The 20,110-nt window shown below is 49.2% G+C and overlaps 1 protein-coding gene across 1 annotated transcript in view; it reads left to right on the forward strand.

Moving 5' to 3' along the window:
* The window catches only part of STAC (SH3 and cysteine rich domain), a 1,272,108-nt gene that overhangs the window by 848,536 nt on the left and 403,462 nt on the right, over positions 1 to 20,110 (forward strand). The window lies entirely within an intron of this gene.

The following is a 20,110-nucleotide window of genomic DNA, read 5'->3' on the forward strand; positions in this document are numbered from 1 at the left end:
TGTATGCTTGTGGGGGTGTTGCGTGTTTCGGAAATGTGTGCTTGTCTGTCTGTATGTATGTCTGTGTGGATGTGTGTGTGAATGTGTGAATGTGGGTGTACGTGTCTGAGTGTGTGTGTGGATGTTGGCATGTATGTCGGGGTGTATGCATGTGTGTGTTGGTGGTGCCTGCGTGCGTGTCGGGTGTGTGTGTGTAAGGTAATGTCAGGGGTCGGGGTGGGGAGGGGGGCCCTGCCACCTTTGGGGGGTGGCTGGGTGGTGGGGGTGTAGGGGAGGGAGTCGGGGTGGGGTGGGGGAGACCTCTATCAGTGCCAGGGAAGGAATTCCCTGGCACTGATAGTGCTTACCGCCATGGATTTCATGGCAGTTCCTACCGCTGGAAATCCACGGCGGTAAGCCGGGTCACAACACCGGCGGCGGTATTGGCACGGCTGCCGGGCTGGAGACCCAGGTCTCCAGCCCAGCGGTTGTCTCCGCCCTGGCGGGCGGAACGGGGAAGCGGCGGATGACCATGGCGGTAACCGCCATGGTCATAATACTAAAAAAAAGACCGCAAGCCTGTTGGCAGTCTTACCGCCGCTTTAACACCGTCCGCCAGGGTTGTAATGACCCCCAGAGTCATTACTGTAAGGTAGAAAAACACACTCTTTATCCAAGCTCTCCTAAGCTGAGTGGCTGTTGGAGCCCTCAGTAAGAAAGCAGAGTACACAACCTTTCGGATGGCCAGCCCGTTCCACTTTGATCTGCATGGCGGGCATGACACTCTTGAGCATGGAACGTAGAGAATCCCTATCAATGAAGTAGGTAAAAATGAGTAAATGAACATTGTGTTTTTTTGAGTTAGTGACTGAGTAAGTGTCAGAATCTCAGTCACATCAAGCAAGCAATTGAGTATGCAAGAGCTACTTGAGCAAATTGTGGGGGTTGAGGATTTTACCTCCTGATATCCTGGGACCTGTCCTACTCTGGATTCCGAGCAACTAAGCCATGTACACCTTCAGCACTTGACAGTCAGGGATAGAGCTGGTCGAGCAGTCCACTTCTTCTCAGGTTGGGAGCTAGATACAGGGAGTGAACATAGGCTCATAACTAAAAATACTCTCAGCAACAGAAGTAACTGATTGTCCAGAAAATATTTGATTTAATTCAAAGTGTAGTATTTGAATATAAATACAAAGTAAAATAAAACATTCAAAAACAATGCTCACAGACCGGTCTGAGCTCTAGTATTTCATAGACAGGTCCCTATGTCTCATTTCCATCCCCTTAACCATAATGGTCATTCCCCATTCACTACAGGCGACTTTCAGGCTAAGCCCCACTAGTAGTCCAAGACTCAGGAGTCCCACTCTGACTCTTTATTAAAGATTTGTTAAAAATTGAAAGTTCTCCTTGGACCTTCTAACACATCAATCAGTCTTTCTCACACCAGCAGGATCCAATCGACTGGAGTATCTGAGTGCACCCCACTCCAATGCTCTCCTCTCCCTCACAGGGCAAAGTGGTTTTGGCAAGCAGGCAGACACTGGTGCTCCAGGCTGTTCAGGTGTTCTTGGATCCCAGGGTGATGTCCCTTCACCCAGCTGGAAAACTAGCAGGCCTTGGACCCCAGTCCTCATCACAGGCAAAAGTTGTGCATAACTTCTCTTCCTTGCACAGCTGGACTGGTAGCTTGACAGTTGACAATTTTGGGGTTCTTGAGCTCTCTTTCTTATAGTCCATTTCCAGAAACCAAATGTGATGTAGAGTCAGAGTTTTTGAAGATTATTTGGGAGGCCTGTCCTCTCTTCTCCTCTGCTCTTGGTCCAGAAATTGGTCTGTCACAGCAGGTGTGGCTCCAAATCTGGCAACCCACAACACAGTACACGGGAATGACTTGAGGTTTACAACTGGATGTCAGTTAAAGCGATAAGTGTATCAAAATTTTTCCCCAGGTGTCAGCCCTTCTCTTTATCATTCTCTTATCAGCCCTACCTCATTCCTGAGTGTCCCCTTTGATGTATACTGGAGAGCCTGGCTCCCCTTCCTCCTGTGTGTCCCACCCAGCGTACAGGAATGCAACAATACACAAATCTGTCAGGCGGATTACTCTACCTGCTCTGCCCCTTCCTGCACAAAAACAATCATCCCCACAACACAGGCGTTCATGCACCATGGGTCAGGGGTGCCTGTGTTGGTGTTAGGCAGCAATTTGTGCACCAACGCAGGGGGAGAGGACAGAATTTGTAGTGCATACTTGTCTACCAGCCTCATTTGTAGCATTTCCTCATCCTGAAGGTTGATTCAGTTTGTAGTGATTCCTTTTCCAAGAGTATGTTTTAAAAAATTGCCATGTTCAAGGACCTTATTTAGGAATAGTTGCTGGCTATTCCCCCTGTAAAATGAAACCAGCAGTGAAGAAGTGTGTAAAGTCTCAGCTATGGGTGGTCTGGGTGAATAACACGTGTCCAGAGTGAGATAAAGGTTGCGCCAGTAGGTGCTCTCTTTCCATCTTCTACTTGATATATAGACATTAACCCTTTAGGCACTCCATTACTGGGAGTGAGGTGCAGGGGTAAGGAAGAGCTGAGAGTGACCCAGCTGTCTGCTCCATAAGGCAACTAAGATGTGGAATACTGCAGCCATAGGGATATTTTATCTCAGGTACTAGAGACTGAGAAGGAGAGTTGATAGTTACCCATTCCAAGCCCAAGTGTGAATCAAAAATTGATCAACAGGAGGCAATATTCATTCTTCAAATTTCAGTGCGATAGCCCCATGTGAGATTTCTAACATTTAATTGGTCAAAGAGAGAGAATATTCTTTTGGGTCAAAATGGTACGTTACTCATTCACAGTAGTTATTTTCTCCTCTCTTGATTTGGGGCTAATTTTTTCAGAGACATTAAAACCCTTCTGTGTGACTTGAAAAAGCTGGCCAGATTTACCTTGTGAACTTTAAGCTCCAGCATAGGGGGATGCCTCTTTTGATGATCACATTACAGTTACAAAGTACCTAGAGACTATGTTAAGCTATGTGTGCTATGTCTACTCAATCAGTTATGTAAGACTAATGGACAGTAGGGGATCTGTTGAGTTTGATGGACAGTGTACAGTCTGTCAGAGGACATTATATCTGCCACCCTGATGGACTGCTGTCTGCCAAATTTAGAGATCAATACAGGCCCAGCTCTAATTTCTCTCCCTTAATAAGAACCAGCATCAGGATTTTTTTTGTTAGGGTACATGAATTTTAGTGGACGGTTGCTGTCACATTTGATGGCTGTTCACCAAATAATACTAAAGTGGGAGTTTGTTATTGTCAAACAAATAACTAACGACCTGCAGGCCCAATTAGGTTTTTCCCTGGGTGTGGGGGTCTTTAATTGTTTTCTTCTGTTCCTCGCCACCAGGCTTTACCTCCTGATGGTTTTCACTATCAACTCTAAATAGGTGGGGGGGGCAGTACAATGCCCTTCCTCTATTTGGACCACATCTCATTGGTCTTTTATATGCTAATTTAGAATCCAGTCAAGCTAAGCATTTTCTTTTAAGCTCTTTGGATCATGCACTAAGCACTACAGGGATTTACCCACAATTCCTCAAGCTAAATATTTACCTCCCAGTCTAGACTCTGCTTCAAGACCTTGCTCATACTGAATTTCATGACGCAGGTAGAGATACTATTAAATAAACTCAAAGTAATAGAATATCCTTAAAATATATTAAACAAGCACCGAAAAAGGCACAGAATACTCAGAGGGAAGTGTTGTTGCATCAAAATACCAGAAAAAGGAGGTAGACTAATTTGTGTTACCACATGTGATTCCTTCTTGAAAAAAATGAAAAAAATAATAAACAGAAATTAGAGAATTTTGACATCTGCATCACTGAATTTCAAACCACCGATGTTTGTATTTAAAAAGGGCAAATCTATTAGGTATATGATAGTCCACACAAAACTAAAGCTATGGTCTAAAATAGACAGGACATCACAATACACACTCTATGGGAGTTACCAGCTGTCACAGGGCATTACCCATGCAGTAAATGTAATATGTGTGGTTTGTCTTTGAAAGGGAAAGCAGTGGACCTAGGACTCAAAACACCATAGATCCTTAGAGCATACACCAATTGCAATACAACAAATGTAGTTTATCGCTTCACCTGCCACGTGTAATCTTAGTTGCATAGGGATGACCACAAGGAAAGTGAAGGTGCGGATAAACAAACATCGTAGCACCATCAAATGCAACAAGGATAATGTCAAAGTGAACAGACACTTCCTAAGTAAGGGTCATACCGACAAATATTTGAAATGGGTGGTGCTAGAAAAGGTGCTAGGCAACTCTGATCAACTGGCAAAAAAGTGACTTTTTTAACAGTGATGGATATATCATTTGGTAACAGACAACCAGGATTTGAATTATTATATACTTTGGAACCAGTTACAGTATGTTACAATGTTTTAAGCATGAACTACTTAGAACAAGAGTCTAATCAAGAACAATATATGGCTTGGCAGGTTACTTAATTCCATATTCGGTCTGTAGATTCCTGGATGTATGGTCGGGGAGTATTATAATAATAATAATAGTGATAATAAAATTAATAATAAAGTTAATAATAATAATAATAATAATAATAATAATAATAATAAATGGCAATTAAATATGAAATGACACAGAGAGGAAAAAGCACAGTAAACACCTGCTTTGAGATTGAACAACATAATGTTAAAATCTATAAATTCTTAAACTACTCCAGAGTATAATTGGGACCACAGTGCCCAGTATCCCTTAGAGAGGATGTACCTAATGTAAGAAAAATAGTTTTTCCAGAGTGAGATGTGGGAGAACTAGGAAGTGAACCACAGTCCCCATGATCCCCCATGATCAGTGCACTCAACACGAGGGGCATGGCTTTCTTGAAATTGCTGATGTACAGAAAAAGCAGGTGTAGTCCTCTCATAGCCATTGTGAGTAAGGAATGAAGTGAGCAATAAAAACTGCGAGGAACCGCCAGTCAGGTGTCCAACATTGCTTAGGAGAGCAGTCTAGGCATCATCTGCGATGCTAATCCCTTGGCATTGTAAGTAACTGCATATACATGAGACGTTTCTGAGTACAGATGACATGCGAGTATTGCCTAATCATGATATTAAACAAAAATAGAGAGAACATTTGGGATGTGAGTAATGTGGTAATACGAGCAAAAGCAAAAGGTCATTTGGAGCTGTACCGAAAGGAGTATGTATTATGTGTAGTTAGTCTCAATATGTCATTATAGAGAGCTTGAACGGAGCTAAATTACAATGAAACTCTGAATACTATACAAAAAAGCACAATGCTTCAAAGAGATAATAATATAAATGTGCAGCTCCTGTTTACGTGATAGGAGGAATATCTCTTTCTGTAAATAAAAATAAAGAGAGCAAATAGAGTTGACTGGTCCATCTGAAAATTGGGTAGACAACACATGTGAGCATATGGATGGCTAAGAGTTACAATAAGCCTCTTTGTTGTACTTTTTAATAAGGTGAAAACAGGGAGGCGTCCATTCCCTTCAAGCCTAGTGCGCCTGTCAGGAAACCGAGCTAGCTGAATTAGTCCAAAAAAATACAAATCCATATATACTTGTGTTGGAAATGGGGTCGGGTTACCCCCTGTCCAAGCAAGGACCCTCACTCTAGTCAGGGTAAAAGACAATCACCCTCAGATAACCCTCGCTCAGGCCCTTGGTAGCTTGGCACGGGCAGTAGGCTTAACTTCAGAGATCTAGATGTAAAGTATTTGTACCAACACACACAGTAACTTAATGAAAACACTACAAATTGACACAACACAGGTTTAGAAAACTAGAACATATTTATCTAAATAAAACAAGACCAAAACGACAAAAATCCACAATACACAAGTCATCAATTAAAAACGAGAAAGAGTCTTCATGTAATTTTAAACACAGCGCTAATTCTGTTAGCGTGGAAAGGTACCAGGGTGTGTCAAAAATAACCCTGCACGGGCGAGTGTGCGTCAAAAAGGGCTTGCGATGCATCGATATCACTCACGAGCAAGACAGTGCATCGTTTCTCCTTCAGTCGAGTCAGTGTGTGTCGTTTCTTCTCTCCCCGGGAGAGCGATGCATCAATTCGAACCACACTCTCGGGTCCGGGCAGGCATTGTGTCGTTTTTACACGCCCAGTGCTGTTTGCATCGGAAATCCTGCCACACGATGATCCGAAAAACACGCTGCACGGGTTGCGATCTCATCAGCCTCTGTCAGCGATGCTGCTTGTCGTTTCTCCAGCCACGTGCGTCGATCTTTCAGTCACGCTGCAAGCAAGCATCGCAAAGCCAGTAGTGGGTTGATTTTTCAGCCCCGGATCAGAGTTGTCTCGATCTTTTCCCCGCACGGTGGTCGGTGCATGGATTTCTCAGTCTTGTTCTGCCAGCTTCTCCTTTCAATTCCCCAGGAACTGGATGAGCACCACTTGGCAGGGTACGAGTCTCAGCAGGATAGCTCCACAAACCACAGTCACAGGCAGGGCAGCTCTTCTTCCTCAGCTCTTCAGCTCTTCTCCAGACAGAGGTTCCTCTTGGTTTCCAGAAGTGTTCTAAAGTCTGTGGTTTTGGGTGCCCTTCTTATACCCATTTTGCCCTTTGAAGTAGGCCTACTTCAAAGGAAATTCTCTCTGGTTTGTGAAATCCTGCCTTGCCCAGGCCAGGTCCCAGACACACACCAGGGGTTTGGAGATTGCATTGTGTGAGGGCAGGCACAGCCCTTTCAGGTGTGAGTGACCACTCCTCCCCTCCCTCCTAGCACAGATGGCTCATCAGGAAATGCAGACTACACCCAGCTCCCTTTGTGTTACTGTCTAGTGAGAGGTGCAGCCAGCCCAACTGTCAAACTAACCCAGACAGAGAATCCACAAACAGTCACAGAAATGGTTTAAGCAAGAAAATGCTCACTTTCTAAAAGTGGCATTTTCAAACACACAATCTTAAAATCATGTATTTTTTAATTGTGAGCTCAGAGACCCCAAACTCAAAATGTCTATCTGCTCCCAAAGGGAATCTACACTTTAATCATATTTAAAGGTAGCCCCCATGTTAACCTATGGGAAGGACAGGCCTTGCAACAGTGAAAAACGACTTTAGCTGTATTTCACTGTCAGGACATATAAAACACATTACTATGGGGGTCATTACAACATTGGTGGTAAAAGGCGCTTACCGCTGTGCAGAAGACCGCCAATACACTGTAGCAGAATTCCGCCACAGCTATTATGATCCACATTTCGGAATCCGCTGAAATTCAGACACCCACACAAGTCCGCCACACCAAAGGTCAGTGATAAACTGGCGAAAACAAAACCTCCACAGTCATGCCAACAGAAATAAACTCACACTATCACGACCCACGAATCCACGCAGCGGTCTTTCAACTGCGGTATTTCATTGGCGGTACACACCGCCACTCTCAAAATACACACACATCTCCAAAACACCGCCACATTGGACAATTCAAAATACACACACCTGACACACATACAAACACCACTCCCACACACCCAGCACAATATAAAACACACATCCACATCACCCACAAACCCCTACGACCAAAAACTTGAGACGAAGGCCAGAGAGAGACTACAGCAATAGACAACCCCACCACACAGAGGCACACAACACCATCACCCATACAACATCCACGCTCAAAACACCCCACACCACCACACATCACCACACTCATCAACACATTCACCACCCCATACATCACCTACACCACCCCATGTCACGCCAAAGACACCCCAGGTTTTCCGAGGAGGAGCTCGGGGTCATGGTGGAGGAAATCCTACGGGTAGAGCCACAGCTATTTGGAGCACAGGTGCAGCACACCTCCATAGCCAGGAAGATGGAGCTATGGTGAAGAATCGTCGACAGGGTCAACGCTGTGGGACAGCATCCAAGAAATCGGGAGGACATCCGGAAGAGGTGGAACGACCTACGGGGGAAGGTGCGTTCAGTGGTCTCCAGGCACAACATCGCGATTCAGCAGACTGGCGGAAGACCCCCACCTCCTCCTCCACAACTAACAACATGGGAGGAGCAGGTTTTGACCATCATGCATCCAGAGGGCCTCGGAGGAGTCGGTGGAGGAATGGACACTGGTAAGTCAAATCTTAACTATCATATCCCCCAACCTACCTGCATGCTATCACACACCCCCACCCTCACCCCCTCCCCTATCACTCCAGCTCCTCACTAATGTACTAATAACACAAACCACACATCCCAACACCATGCCCTGCATGACACAACTTAGCATGGACACCCAGCACTAAAGCATGCTCACTGCACATACCCATAACAACCCCCCAACCATCATCATACAAGCCCCCACACAGGAATGCTTGCACTGGGGTACACGCACACCCACCCATTGCACACCATGACACACACACATGCAATAATCATGCTCTTATACCCCTGCAGGACCACTACGTAACGTCGCCAGACAGGAGGGTCCAGACATCTCCACTCCACCCACAGAAGAGGCCCACAGTGATGACAGCAGCTCTGGCCAACTGGATCCAGATGACCAGCCCGGACCATCCTGGGCCTCGGGACAGTCGGTTCCCCTTGCACAGGCACAGCCCAACACTGACCTTCCACCCTCTGGTAACACCAACACAGCACGCAGCCAGCGGGCCCATACCTCCGTACCCAGGACGCGTCAATCAGCGGTGTGTCCACCACTACAGGGAACCCAGGGTAAACCACCACCCCAACAACAACAGGGACCTGGGGGCAGTGGTAGTGGGCACACGGTCCAGGGGACGGAGGCACAGGAACACAGGGGAACTGGGAGGGCTGCTCTGCGACAGGGGGCGGACAGGCCAAGGGAACCCACCCTCTACAAGGCCCTCTCCTCCATCATGGGAGCATACCACCACTCCCAGGAGACGATGGCTACGGTCCTGGCCACCTTTCAGGAGACCCAGCGCCTGCAGGATGAACAGTATTTGGTGTTCAGGGAGGAGCTCAGAACCATCAGCTCCGCCCTGGGCACCATCGTAGGGGGTGCTGAAGGACATACAAAAGACCATGAGGGACACCGTGGCACTCCAAGGGGCCCCTGACACTAGCATGGACGATGAACTGCCCACCACCTCCGCCGGTGCTAGCGGACAGGACGCCCCGCCACAGGACCACCACACCAGCACCCCACCCCCTGCAGATGGACAACCACCCCGCAAGCGGTCCCTGAGATCCAGGAACAGGACAGAGCAAGATGTCAAGACCCCCGCCAGGAAATGAGACCACCCTGATTGTCCTCCCACTGTCCCACTTTGTTACCCTGTCCAGATTGGAACTGCCCCAGCTCCACTTCCTATGCCCATGTGGGCAGTGCACCTGTGAGACTAATAGACTGGACTCTGCCATGAACATTCCTCCACCATCACCCATCACCATTTTGCCACCCCCTCCAATAATTAGCACTTCAATAAACACCCTTAACCCACAAAACAATCTGGAGTCAGTCTGTGATTTTGAAAATGTGTATTAGCAATGACAGTGACAAAATGTGTTTTCTAATGTAATGCCAACATACCTATGTCACACATCACAAGTCCATGAAGGATGCAAGCAGATGACACACGTTGGTAACCACACCTGTGAAACCGTAATGGAAATGTACAACTCAGTTACCAAATACTGCTACTAATTGACAGACAGGGTAGAGGTAGAAGTGTGAAAGTGAATGTAATAGTAAAAAAATTGTTCTCACCTGTGTGTCACTGGAAATATTGCTGTATGAATGACTCCCTCTTGTCTATGTCTTCTTCCTCAGCTTCCTCCTCATCACTGTCCACAGGCTCCACAGCTGCCACAACACCGTCATCTGGACCATCCTCCTGCAGAAAAGGCACCTGGCGTCGCAAAGCAAGATTGTGAAGCATCGAGCAGGCGATGATGATCTGGCACACCTTCCTTGGTGAGTATAATAGGGAACCACCTGTCATATGGAGGCACCTGAACCTGGCCTTCAGGAGGCCGAAGGTGCGTTCGATCACCCTCCTAGTCCTCCCATGGGCCTCATTGTAGCATTCCTCTGCCCTGGTCCTGGGATTCCTCACTGGGGTCAATAGCCAGGACAGGTTGGGGTAACCAGAGTCCCCTAATAGCCACACCCGGTGCCTCTGGAGTTGACCCATCACATACGGGATGCTGCTATTCCGCAGGATGTAGGCATCATGCACTGAGCCAGGGAACACAGCATTTACCCGGGAGATGTACTGGTCTGCCAAACATACCATCTGTACATTCATGGAATGATAACTCTTCCGGTCCCTGTACACCTGTTCACTCCTGTGGGGGGGGGGACCAGAGCTACATGGGTGCCATCAATAGCACCTATGATGTTGGGGATATGTCCCAGGGCATAGAAGTCACCTTTCACTGTAGCCAAATCCTCCACCTGAGGGAAAACGATGTAGCTCCTTACGTGTTTCAGCAGGGCAGACAACACTCTGGACAACACGTTGGAAAACATAGGCTGGGACATCCCTGATGCCAGGCCACTGTTGTTTCAAATGATCCACTTGCAAGGAAATGGAGCACTGATAGCACCTGCACTTCAGGGGGTATTCCTTTGGGATGGCGGATTGGTAAGATCAGGTCTGGCCCCAACTGGGTACACAGTTCCTGGATTGTGGCACGGTCAAACTTGTAGGTGATGATCAAATGTCGCTCCTCCATTGTTAACAGGTCCACCAGCGGTCGGTACACCAGAGGATTCCGCCATCTCCTCAAATGTCCCAGCTGACGGTGCCTAAGAAGGACAACAGCGACCACAGAGTCAACAAATTCCCAGGTATGTACCCACAGCTACACAGAACACGACACCAAATACAAAACTCTTCCTGTATGTGTGTGGAGTGTAGGCCTAGGTACGTGTGACGCAGTAGTAAATGAAGCCATGTGGGCCCCTGAAATGGCGGCTGCCTGACCTCTAAAGTGGGACAATGGGATGTTAGGTATCTGCGCTGGCGTTGTAAACCGTCGCAGTAGTCGGTCGTAGACCGCGGCGCAATGCTGCATTGGTTAACATTGGACCCTATGGGTCCCAGGAGCCAATGATGAAGTGTGCCGGCGGTGATGATACGCACCACCGCGGACGTCACCGCAGCGGACGTGACCGCCATTTTCTATCTATTCAATCACTTGATACCTGATCTTCGACAGGAAAGGACCTACACTGCAAGTTCTGCTGTGACCTCGGTCTGGAAGAGACAATGGCTGCTGCGTCTGGGGAAAGGGCCCCTGCCTTCACTGCTCAGGAGATGGAGAAGCTAGTCGACAGGGTCCTCCCCCAGTACACGCTACTCTACGGTTCTCCAGATCAACAGGTAAGTACACAGGGAGCACGTTGTATGGGCTATGCTGGGTGGAGAGAGCTGAATGTCATAGGAAGGGGGCAGAGTTCAGCGACCATGAAGGACTGTGAATGCATGTGCCACATGGCAAGGTTAGGGATGGGGGCCACTCACATCGACGGTGCAGTTGGTAATGACTTCTCTTCTTCCCCTGTACAAGTCATGTAGGTCAGCGCCCACCAGAAGAAGGACATTTGGCGTGCCATCGCCAAGGACGTCCGGCCCCTGGGGGTCCACCAGAGACGGGGCATCCACTGCCGTAAAAGATGGGAGGACATTCGCCTCTGGAGCAAGAAGACGGCGGAGGCTCAGCTGGGGATGGCCTCCTAACGTGGGAGGGGTGCCCGTCGCACCATGACCCCCCTGATGTTCCGGATCCTGGCGGTGGCCTACCCTGAGTTGGATGGGCGCTTGAGGGCATCACAGCAGACACAAGGGGGTGAGTACAAGATCATTCAGTGGACTTTGCGTGCAGTGGAGGGGTCTGGGTGGGGGAGGAGGGCTGTGGGTTTCCCTAGGCCAGGGCGAGTTCCGTAGGCTAGGCCCCTCCGTAATGCAGTCCATGTGGCACTCCACCCCACCTCTGTAGAGTGCCAAGTACAGGTATACATGCCCCTGTGTCATCTATGTGTGCAGATGTCCACCATAGCCATGTAGGCCAGATCCCAGGAATTGCATCTGTAGAGGCCAAGAGCACGGCGTAGTGCAGGGAGCTGCTGTGTCTGTATTGTCCGCCAACGGTAGCGGTAAGCCATGCACTCAACCTGTCTTTCTTCTGTCGTCCGTCTCCCCTTTTTGTGCTCCCCTTTTTGTGCTCAGGCGGAGGTACAGTGGCACCGGAGCACGAGGGAGCTGCATCCCATATGGCCATGGAGGGCCACACCACAGACTCTGAATACACCAGTGGGACGAGGGCGAGGGGAGCTTCACGTCGGTCACCGGATCACCAAACAGCGACACAGACTCGTCCGCCGATGGGAGCTCCCTTGTGGTGGCAGCACCATCTGTGCCCCCCACTTCTACAGGTAAAGCCGCCACCCCCCCTACCAGCACCGCCCTCCCAGCAGCCCCTCAGCCTTCACTCTGTGCCCGCTCACCCAGGAGGGTGGGCATCACCTTCGCCCCAGGCACCTCAGCCCCTGCCCCAGTCACGCCTGCTGCCCTCAGTGAGGAGGCCATTGACCTCCTCAGGTCACTCACTGTTGGGCAGTCTACCATTGTGAATGCCATCCAGGGTGTAGAAAGGGAGTTGCAACATGGTAATGCATTCCTGGAGGGCATTCATTCTGGTCAGGCTGCCCTTCATCGAACCCTGCAATCTCTGGCCTCAGCACTGATGGCAGCCATTGTCCCTGTGTCTAGCCTTCTCCCTCCAACTTCCTCTACCCAGACCCAGCCCCTTGTACCCCAGCCTATCCCAAGCACACCATCAGACAAGCATGCACACACCTCAACACACAAAAGTAGCTCAGGCAAACATAAGCACCACACAACCCACAGGCACTCACACAAGCATCACCCACATATAGACACAGCAACATCCACTGCCTCCACTGTGTCCCCCTCGTCGTCATCTCCCTCCTCCCTCCCTGTGTCGTCTACACTCTCACCTGCATGCACTACATCTACAGGCACTAGGAGTCTCACCAGAACACCCAGCACCACACCCCGCTCACCTGCACTCACCACCCCCACTACCATTTACACGTCCCCTGTGTCCACTCCCAGTGTGTCTGTGACGCCCCCTCCCAAAGTACACAAACGTGGGCACCCACACACCCAACATCCATGCATGTCACGACAGCCTACAGTACCTGCACCCAAATCACCTAAAGTTACACCTACTACAACCACCTCCTCTTCCTCCACTCCCAGACCCCCTCCAGCTACCCATCCCAGTGTTCGTCAGAAACTCTTCCTCAGCAACGTTGACCTCTTTACCACCACCCCCACCCCTCCAATTCATAGGTCCCTTAGTAGCACCTCAGCCAAAAAAAGTCCGGTACCAGTGGTGCGTGTTAAAGGTGTGTGGAGTGCACCGCCCACCAGGGCAGCCAGTGTGACACGGAGCCAAAGCACTGCCAGTCCACCCCCTGTAAAGCACCTTATGTTGGAAAGTGGCCGACGGGAGAGGGTGAAGACTCGTGCCACCAAAACAGCTCACAAGGGTCCCGGGGGGAGTGCCAAGTCAGCTGTGACTCCTACCAAGGTGGTGAAGGGGCAGAAGAAGTCTCCAAAGTCTGGGAAGAGCAGGACGGCGGAGAAGGCCGCCATCCTCCCCGCCGGCCAGGACGCCACCGCCAGCACTGTCGTCACTGGTCAGGAGACCACCGCCAGAGTCAGTGCCCTGGAGGGCAGCATTATCGTCACTGGTCAGGAGACCACTGGCAGAGTCAGTACCCTGGAGGGCAGCAGTATCGTCACTGGTCAGGAGACTACCGCCAGAGTCAGTGCCCTGGAGGGCACCAGTATCGTCACTGGTCAGGAGACCACCGCCAGAGTCAGTGCCCTGGAGGGCACCAGTATCGTCACTGGTCCGGAGACCACCGCCAGCGTCAGTGACCTGGAGGGCCCTGGCAGCCACAGCCCCGCTGGGCACTGAGGGACCGTAATGCCACACACCGCTGCACAGGTCAGAAACAGCAAAGGCAAGCACCGCTGAACAGGGCAAAGACCGCCATGATGAAGACCATTGAACAGGGCAAAGCACTACTGAACTGGTCAGAGACAGCAGAGGCAATCACTGCTGAACAGGGCAAAGACCGCCATGGTGAAGACTGCTGAACAGGCCAAAGACCGCCATGGCAAAGCACCGCTAAACAGGTCAGAGACAGCAAAGGCAAGCCCCGCTGAACAGGGCAAAGACCGCCATGATGAAGACCGCTGAACAGGGCAAAGACCGCCATGGTGAAGACCGCTGAACATGGCAAAGACCGCCAAATCAGGCATCGTTAGTCCATGTGCAGCTGGAACAGTGACGGAACTGGGACCGTCATGGGGAGCGTGATGCACTCTGGGCACCAGTCCCCCTCCAGAACCAGTGGAGACCTGCATCCACTCTGGCTGTCCTTCACAGGATGAAGGACTCTGGGCACCAGTCCCCCTTCTAGAACCAGTGGACACCTGCATCCACTCTGTCTGTCCTTCACAGGATGAAGCACTCTGGGCACCAGTCCCCCTCCAGAACCAGTGGAGACCTGCGTCCACTCTGTCTGTCCTTCACAGGATGAAGCACTCTGGGTACCAGTCCCCCTCCAGAACCAGTGGAGACCTGCATCCACTCTGTCTGTCCTTCACAGGATGAAGCACTCTGGGAACCAGTCCCCCTCCAGAACCAGTGGAGACCTGCATCCACTTGAGAGACTGTGGCTTTGCACTCCCCAGGATGGAACAGTGGGCAACCCACCCACTGTAGAGACTTGAGAGACTGTGGCTTTGCACTTCCCAGGATGGAACAGTGGTCAACCCACCCACTGTAGAGACTTGAGAGACTGTGGCTTTGCACTCCCCAGGATGGAACAGTGGGCAACCCACCCACTGTAGAGACTTGAGAGACCGTGGCTTTGCACTCCCCAGGATGGTACAGTGGGCAACCCACCCACTGTAGAGACTTGAGAGACTGTGGCTTTGCACTCCCCAGGATGGAACAGTGGGCAACCCACCCACTGTAGAGACTGTGGCTTTGCACTCCCCAGGATGGTACAGTGGGCAACCCACTCACTGTAGAGACTTGAGAGACTGTGGCTTTGCACTCCCCAGGATACATCAATGGGCATGGAGCCCAGTCGTGGATCTGGCGTGGTGCTGTAATCCGGCTGAGGTGCCCCCCCTTCCCTTCCCCCTGAAGTGCCTGTTGTATTTCTATCTGATGCCCCTGCAGTGTTCTCTCCGTTTGTGGACAGGTATCTAGTTGTGCCTCGCCCATGCATTTTGGGCCCAGTGGTCCACGGACATTGATATGTGCATACCTACAGTACTACTCGTGATGTATGATTTTCGATTGTTTATATGTATCTGTATATATTTGGTTACTGTATTTTGATACATTACAATGTTTGGACTGATTTCCTTTTGTCTTTGCATTCTTCCGGGGGGGTTGTAGGTTGTTACTGTGCTGTTTGGAAATGCATTGGTGTGTGTGTTGTAGTGGGCGAGGGTCGGGTTGGGGGTGGGGGTGTTGCGTGTGTGTCCCCCTGACTTTTGCCTCCCCTATGTCGTAGGTGCAGTACTCACCGTTGTCTTCGGCGCCTATGTTGCTGGTGATCGTAGAGGTGCAGGAAGACAAGCGCAGGGAGTATTTGTAGTTCGGGCTCCATGGTGGCCTCCTTCCTCGTGGAGTGTGTTAAGGTGAGCATTTTCCCATTGCAAAAGCTGTTTCCGCCGTGTTTTTATCCATGGTGAATCCACCCCGGAAAAGGAGGCGGATTGGCGGGTTGTGATACTGTGGGTGGTACATTGTCTCCCGCCTGTCTGTTGGCGGTGACCGCTGCGCTGCTTGTCTGTACCGCCGTGGCGGTCGGAGTGTTAAAGTGGCTGTCTATGTTGGCGGTTTCCGCCACGGTCATAATTCCCTTTTCTTTTCCGCCGGCCTGATTGCGGTATTACCGCAGCTTTAACACCGTCCGCCCGGGTTGTAATGACCCCCTATATGTCCTACCTTAACCATACACTGCACCCTGCCCTTGGGGCTACCTAGGGCCTACCTTAGGGGTGCCTTACATGTAAGAAAAGGGATGATTTAGGCTTGGCAAGTGGGTACACTTACCAAGTCGAATTTACAATTTAAAACTGCACCCACAAACACTGCAGTGGCAGGTCTGAGCCATGGTTACAGAACTACTAATGTGGGTGGCACAACCAGTGCTGCAGGCCCACTAGTAGCATTTGATTTACAGGCCCTGGGAACCTCTAGTGCACTGTACTAGGGACTTACTAGTTAATCAAATATGCCAATCATGAATGAACCAATTACATACACATTTTGTATAGGAGAACTTGCACTTTAGCACTGGTTAGCAATGGTAAAGTGCCCAGAGTACGAAAAACAGCAAAAACTGAGTCCAGCACACATTTACAACCTGGGAAACAGAGGCAAAAAGTTAAGGGAGACCATGCCAAGGATGAAAAGTCTAACAACTTGGCTATATGTGTCTGAATAGTTGAGATACGCTACAATATATATAAGCAAGGATTGGCTTTATGGCATGCAGTGGACACTGATGGATTTGTAAGAGACACTGAGTATGCATGGTTTGCTGTAAACACAGATTGCAGCTGGGTATCATCTCATATGAAAAGGCATTTAACCCCTTGGATGCGGGCGTCGGCCACTGGCCGACGCCCGAACTACCTCCCTGGTGCGGGTCACAACCAGTGGCCGACACCAGGGAGGGGGTTGGATTTTATTTATTTTTTGTTCCCCGGGAGACACGGAAGCTCTGCTGTGTCTCACCCCGCCCCCCACCCGCCCCTTTGTGACATCAGCGCGCCTCGTTCGGGAAGGCCTCGTAAGAAAGGGGAGACTCTCCCCTTTCTTATGAGGCCTTCCTGAAAGTGTTTCCTGGCCCCCGATCGCAGCACAGCTGCGATCGGGGGCCAGGAAACACCACTAGACACCAGGGATTTCACTTGGGGGGGTCGGCCCCCTCAGAAAACGGGCTGGCCCCCCCGGGGGCCTTTAAAAATAAAATAAAAAGGTAGATGCCCCCTGGGGGGGGGGGGGGGGGCGCGATCGCGCCCCCCCAGGGGCTAAATTTTATTTTATTTTATTTTATTTAAAAAAATAAAAAAATAAATGGGCAGGGGGTCGCCCGTGGGCAGGGCGACCCCATGTGGGGGAATTTTCTTTTTTTGTTGTTGTAGGGTTTCCCTGGGGGCCATTGTGGCCCCCAAGGAAACCATACAACAACTAAAAAAAATATAGATCTATATATATAGATATATCTATGTAGATATATCTATCTACATGGATATATCTATAGATAGATCTATAGATATAGATAGATATATGTATATATATATATACAGATCGATCTATAGATATATATATGTAGATAGATATATATATATAGAGATAGATCTATATATTTATTTATATATATATATATATCTATATCACTTTTGTCATTACGTGTGTGGTTTCCCTGGGGGCTGCGATAGGCCCCCAGGAAAACCAGACCCACATATAAAAGTGATATATATATATACCTATATATATATATATAGGTATATATATATATATATATATATTTGCCACCAGTTGTCTTGCAGTTGCAGCTTGCGTCTTCAAAGCAATGCACATACTTCAACTGACGCTTTTCAACTGTAGCTTTTAGGCAGCAATAAAAAAGTCAAGTAAGTATTGTGATTATGTTTCTGCTACAAAAGGGTCAGACTTGTCTAGTGGCAGTTTTAGTGCCATAAAGAAGCGCAGAAGGTTTATATGCCTACTGCAAAGAGCAAATCTGTATTTTATGTAAATAGCTGAGTACATTAGTAAAGTCAGCCATTACCTGCGCTATAATACAAATGAAATGTATGTGCGGGGTCGAGGGCGGCTATGGAGAGATGAAGGGCACTTTTGCTGGGTGGTAATGAGGGAATCCTAGGAGGAGGGAGTGGGAGCACCAATAATGATTGTTGGACTGGGCGCAGGAGGTGCTAAAGACTGTGACGAATGGTATGTGACAAGGTGTTTTTTGAGTGTCTTGAAAGAACGTGCTGATTGAGGGAAGAAGCGCAGGTAAGGTGGCATCTACTGTTGCACGTATCTCACACACACCATCGATTTTGTGACTGTCTACGTAGGCTAGTGTTTTAGAGCAACAGTTTAGCCAATAGCAGAGATGGCATCTTGATGGATGACTGCTGCCGTCACTCGGGTTATAGAGGACAGCTCTGACATAGGATCAGAGACTGAGACATCAGATACTGAGACAGCATCTGAGGGATAGGACAATGGCGCAGACTCTGGGAGTGATTTTTCAGTCGGAGGAGTCCCATTCAATAGCTCCTCTTCCAGTAAATTATAAGGGAGCTGATGAGGACAGTCCTGCTGTCCCTTCGCAAGCAGTCTGTGCAACGGGGTAATAGTGGGTTAGCCCGACCCAGAGAGCAGGTGAATGCGGCGGCAAGCAGAGAAAGAGAGTGCTCCCTTGGGAGCTCCCCAATTTAGTTCAGCCCCAAATTCCACCGCCCAAATAGTATTGTGGAGACATCAAAATTATCTATCGCAAAACAAATTGGTTTTGTAATGCAGGCACCTGTGTTTTTGGTCCTGGGTTCGGTGGCCATATAGAGAAACACACTAAACCCAAACATTTCTGGAAAATAGACATTCGGGGGAGTCCACAGAGGTGTGACTTGTGTGGATTCCCCAAAGTTTTCTTACCCAGAATACCCTGCAAAGCTGAAATGTTGAATAAAAACTCTATTTTTCTCGCATTTCTGTCACACAAACTACAGGAATATGCTGGGATCCACAAAATTCCTACCACCCAGTAATTCCTCACCTGTCCTGATAAAAACACTACCCCACTTGAGTGCCTACACCTAGTGCCTGCGTCAGGAATCACCCCAGGGTCACCCCAGGGTCAACAGCTGCCTCATGTAAGGACCAACATTGACCGTTGTGTGATCTATTCCTGTCGCGGGCACCAGGCCTACCCACACAAGTGAGGTACCATTTTTATTGGGAGACTTGGGGGAACGCTGGGTGGAAGGAAATTTGTGGCTCCTCTCAGGTTCCAGAACTTTCTGTCACCGAAATGTGAGGAAAATGTGTTTTTTTAGCCAAATTGTGAGGTTTGCAAAGGATTCTGGGTAACAGAACCTGGTCAGAGCCCCACAAGTCACCCCATCTTGGATTCCCCTAGGCCTCTAGTTTTCAAAAATGCACAGGATTGGTAGGTTTCCCTAGGTGCCGGTTGAGCTAGAGGCCAAAATCTACAGGTAGGCACTTTGCAAAAAACACCTCTGTTTTCTGTGAAAAAATGTGATGTGTCCACATTGTGTTTTGGGCCATTTCCATACGTGGGCGCTAGGCCTACCCACGCAAGCAAGGTACCATTTTTAGCGGAAGACTTGGGGGAACGCTGGGTGGAAGGAAATTTGTGCCTCCTCTCAGATTCCAGAACTTTCTGTCACCGAAATGTGAGGAAAAATGTTTTGTTAGCCAAATTTTGAGGTTTGCAAAGGATTCTGGTTAACAGAACCTGGTCAGAGCCCCACAAGTCACCCCATCTTGGATTCCCCTAGGTCTCTAGTTTTCAAAAATGCGCTGGTTTGCTAGGTTTCCTCAGGTGCCGGCTGAGCTAGAGGCCAAAATCCACAGGTAGGCACTTTGTAAAAAACACCTCTGTTTTCTGTGAAAAAATGTGATGTGTCCACGTTGTGTTTTGGGCCATTTCCATTCGTGGGCGCTAGGCCTACCCACGCAAGTGAGGTACCATTTTTATCGGGACACTTGGGGGAACGCTTGGTGGAAGGAAATGTGTGACTCCTGTCAGATTCCAGAACTTTCTGTCGCTGAAATGTGAGGAAAAGTGTTTTTTGGGCCAAATTTTGAGGTTTGCAAAGGATTCTGGGTAACAGAACCTGCTCAGAGCCCCACAAGTCACCCCATCTTGGATTCCCCTAGGCCTCTAGTTTTCAAAAATGCCCAGGTTAGGTAGGTTTCCCTAGGTGCCGGCTG

Source organism: Pleurodeles waltl, chromosome 2_1, assembly GCF_031143425.1.
Source record: "Pleurodeles waltl isolate 20211129_DDA chromosome 2_1, aPleWal1.hap1.20221129, whole genome shotgun sequence".
NCBI classification, from domain to species: Eukaryota; Metazoa; Chordata; class Amphibia; order Caudata; family Salamandridae; genus Pleurodeles; species Pleurodeles waltl.